This window comes from Pleurodeles waltl, chromosome 6 (assembly GCF_031143425.1).
Source record: "Pleurodeles waltl isolate 20211129_DDA chromosome 6, aPleWal1.hap1.20221129, whole genome shotgun sequence".
In the NCBI taxonomy this organism is placed as follows: Eukaryota; Metazoa; Chordata; class Amphibia; order Caudata; family Salamandridae; genus Pleurodeles; species Pleurodeles waltl.
In genome coordinates, this window is record NC_090445.1 from 427,785,887 (window position 1) to 427,790,738 (window position 4,852).

Genomic DNA, 4,852 nt, shown 5'->3' on the forward strand with positions numbered 1-4,852 from the left:
TTCTGGATGAGTTGTAGTTTTTTGATGTTTCTAGTTGAGGTGCCTGCGTAGAGGGTGTTGCTGTAGGGAAGCTTGCGTGCCACCAGGAGTCGTCCCAAGCTGAGGTGGCGTTTCCGAAGATGATGGGCTCAGTCTTGTCGGAGTTGAGCTTGAGGCAGCTTTCTCTCATCCAGGTGGCGACAGCTTCCATTCCTGAATGGAAGTTCCTTTTGGCTGTGTCTGAGTCTTCGGTGAGGGAAATGATGAGTTGTGTGTCATTGACATATGACATGATGTTCATATCGTGGCTTCTGACGATGGCTGTGAGAGGGGCCATGCATATGTTGAACAGTGTGGGACTCAATGATTCTTGGGGGACTTCACAGTTGACTTCTGTGGGGCGGAAGTCTGACCCTCTGCGTCCTCCAGGAGAGGAAGGAGTGGATCCATTCCAGGGCTCTTCCGCTTATTCCTATATCGTGGAATCTGGTTAGTAGAGTACTGTGGGAGACTGTGTCGAAAGCTGCTGAGAGATTGAGGAGTATGAGTGCTGCAGTATGGCTGTGGTCTAGGAGTGATCAGATGTCGTCGGTGCCTGCCAGGAGGGCTGTCTCCATGCTGTGGTTGCTGCGGAAGGCGTACTGGTAGTTGTCCAGGGAGTTGTTGGCCTCAGTGAAATTCGTAGTTGTACATTCATTGCTTTCTCTAGTACTTTGGCGGGGTAGAGTAGCAGAGAGATGGGCCGGAAATTCTTTCGTTTAGTTTCAGATTCCACAAGAAATCCTCTTCTTCAAATCACATAAAAGCAGAAACAGGGTCCGGGTAGTAAAAACCAGCACCCCTATGCAAAGAAAATGGATTTTCTGTTGGAGGCTGGACATCAAATAAATCAATTTGCTTGAAAGTGGCAAAGAACCTCGATGGATCGTTGGGAACCTAATGTAGTTCAGAGGGATACATGGTATAATTTATGTCAGACTTGATTCCAACATGGACCATTTGTACTCCACTTCCTGTGAAGAGGAGGACTTTCCTCAACAGAGTTTCTGCTCAGTTTTAGGAGTTTACTCCTTAGTCTTTCTAGTCCAGAAGGCATCCAGGGATTATCATCTGTTAAGCAATCTGAAGAGCCTGAACACCTTCATGCAGAAGAAGTCAGGATTGAGACTTCAAAGAGATTAATTCTGTTAATTCCTCTCAATCACTTCCTCAAACTTTGGATCTCATAGATGCTTATCTGAACACTCCTATTGTGGAATGCTATCAAGTTTCTGAGATTCGAACTAGGAAATCAACATAGGTAATTTAAGCTTCTACCCTTTGGTCTCAAGTCTGCTCTTACGGTGTTTGCAAAGATGACCACTCCAGTGTAGCTCATCTGCATTTCAAGGGATACCTGGATTTCTTTACCTGGACTACTAGCTGCTTCATGCTTCATCAGAGGAAGAACCCTTCCTGATTTGGGTGCACAAAAGATGATCATCACACATCTGAATCGTCTCTTAAACATTCCAAAATGTTACCTTCAACCTTCTAAGGACATGATATTCTCTGGGGCACGCTTCAGAACCAACCTAGGGAAGGTTTTTCTCCCAGAGAAGAGGATTGTATGTCTCCAGTAATTACTTCCCAAACTGCTGTCCACCCAAAAGGCTTCATCTAGGCTGAGGTTAAAGTTCGAGGGTCAGATGGCAGTATTGGTCTACCAAGTACAATGTGCAATGCTCCAACTATACCTGTGTCTGTGGTATATCAGCAGTTTTAGTGACCAATAGTTCATTATCTGGACAAGCTGCTGCAGCTTTTCAAAAGATCAGGAGAATTTCCTGAGGTGGCTGATAGGGGAGAATCATTCCAAAGAAGTAAAGATGCACCAGGAACTTCTGGTAATTTTGACAACGCATACCAGTTACATTGGCGGGTGCAGTCTTCTGCAACAAGAAATGTCAGTTCAGCTGGTTAATTCTAGATAGTCAGAAAGCATCAAATTGGAGACAATTGATAATATTCAGAGCACTGAAATTCTCAGAGACTAGTAATTCACAAAAAAAGTTATGTTCAAGATAGATGACAATGTTTCAGTCTCGTAAATCAATTATTAAGGAAGTACGCAGTCCAAGAGTCTTAATTTATTGGCAGCTCAGTTGAGTTCTTGGGGAGAGAAGAACTTGTTGAATGTGGCAGCAGTTAATATCAGGAAAAAAGGACAGTGTAATGACAGATATTTTAAGCAGGAAGTTCCCTTCATCACAGGAGCTATTGACACCCAGAATGACTTTCAAGAGAATATGGAGGAGATTTAGCAGACCTTTCTTGGCTCTGTATGTGCTTTCCTTTCCAATTTTTTCCAGGTTCCCAGAGGAGGTAGCTTGGGAATTGGATGCACCGGCAACAAAGTGACCCAAGATGCTTCATTTCACCTTTTTTCTGAGGGGGAGCAGAGTTGATATTGGTGGTTCAGTTTTGGCCACAAAGGTCCTGGTTCCCTTTTCTTAAGTATCTAGCAGTGCTTTCTCCATGGCTACTTCGTCTAACTCAATTCCCTCTTACATTTTTGGTCTGTCCTGTCAAACTCACACTCTCAGTTTTGAAGTTTAGAGGGGGAACTTATGGGCTTAACCTAGGTTGGTGGAGGTCTGTCAGGGTTCATGAAGACTGTCCACCTTAAAATCTTATTATAAGCAGTAATGGTCTTTTGACAGATTGTGCTGTGTTCATAATGTTTCAGCTCCATCTTATGATTTCTCTTCTATCTTGCAATTTGTCTTGGATGGGTAGCAACGTAATCTTTCTCTTTCAATCTTGAGACCTCATTCGTTTGTGATTAAGCCTTTCAGAGAATTTTCTCAACCTAGATCGGCGGTTTGCTCTTCGGTCTCTAGGGTGTTTAATACCTTAATCAAATTCTGTTTCTGTTGCTTGGGGTCATCCTGTGATGTCAACAGCCTTACAGGCTGATCCTTTGAACCCCTGGAAAAGGTGAATTTAAAATGTCTGTCTTTCAAAGTTCTCTTTATTGGTGGCTATTACTTCGCCACAGAGGATTGGGGAATTTGGAGCTTTAAAGTGTTGTCCTCCTTTTATTAGATTTCTGGAGGATTGTGTGATTCTTTAACCTGATCCATCTTCCAATCCTAAGGGTAACTCCACTTGCCTTGGATCTCAGGAGATTATGCTTCCTTCTTTTTAGACTTTCTATTGTACTAAAGACAAAATGTTAAGTGCCTTGGATGTTAAAAGAGCTCTTTTTATTTTACATAGACATGTCTCAGCATTACAGGAAAATTGGTTACTTATTTGCGATGTTTGGTTAGTCTGGAAGAGGTAAGAAGGCAACAAAATTGAATTGAGCAGATGGATAAAGTCAACCATTATGCTGGCAGGGCAACAGTGTTCTAGAAATCTTTCATTTTAAGGAAAATAAACAATTGGGAATGCTACATCCTGGCTGAATTGCAGAGAATAATTATACATGAGATTTGAAGAGCTGCAACTTGAATAGAGTATGCTTTTGTTACACATTATTGACCTTATAATGTGTAAGACGTACAATTGGATTTGGATAGAAGGGTTCTCAGGTCAGCTTTATCTTGATTCACTCTGTACAACTGTTGGTTGCTTTCTTCTATATGTATTACTGTTCGGTGGCTGCATATTTAAAATTCCTCACAATACCCGTCTCTTATTTTGTCAAAGGGCTATAGCTTTGGTATATCTGACTAATAATGACTGGGACGTTGAATGTAGTGGTAACGGCCCTGTTACTTACTGATAATCTTTATTAGTAATGACAGTGCAAAGACAGGATTGTCTATGTGTAATGAAAATTACAAGCAAGTAAGTGGGCCATTCTTTTACAAGACAAGAGGCTGTATTATGACATGTTTAAAGCCCATCCACAATACAGCGTGAAATATGTAGCATAGTCTTAAGATAATACGTTTTACAAGGGGACTCCTGAGACTGGCGTTTATGATGTTTTCCATGCATCTTAAAAAGACACAAATGTTAGATGCCACACCCCCTCTATATAACCGAATTTCGAAGATAGAGGTGTCTGTTCCAGCCTCACTATAATCCATTTCACCCATCTGGCTAAGATAGAGGAAGTAACAGCCAGTAGAGGTTTTTTTTAATAGATATTAACAACTACGAGACAGAAGAAGGATGAAAAACCCATTGTGGTTCTCACACCTTTTCAAACATTGAACTATACAAAACCTTTCACAGTCTGAAAGGGATGGATAGAACATGGAAGTCAACATAGTTTTAGTTGTTGTAGTGATATAAAAGGTAACACCCTGCAAGGAAAATTGTGTTTTAGACCCATCCAAGATTCCTACATCAATATTATTCAAAAAGAAAATAGGCATAAGAGCTTAGTAAGCTTCTATGATGTTTCAGAGCCAGAAAAACGTTATCTGACCACTGAAAGAGAAAATCCAGAACAATTTTAACCATAAAAAAGAAAGCTCAGCAGTAGGAGGAACCTTAAGATAGATGGTTCTCAGCACTCTACACACCAAAAAATGTTTTGCACCAATCTATCACCCATCAAAATGGCTGATCTGTATGGGTTAATTGTTCTATGGCATCGACCCACACAGAGAAGGCTCACCAGAAAATTAACTACCTGAACTTGGAAGGGCTGAAATAGAATCAGTCTGCCATTCCAAACACCAGCAACTAATAACTTGCTCTAGTGGATGGAGCCCAGGAATCTTTGATAATACAAAATAATCTTTCAAAATGTCTGGAACAATTAAAGATTCCCTAAACCCTTACATGCCAAGCGACAGAGCTGACCTAGGAAGACCAACTCATATGGGTTTCCTAAAGAATTGGAATGGATGTGAGAAAAAGATGGAAGAAG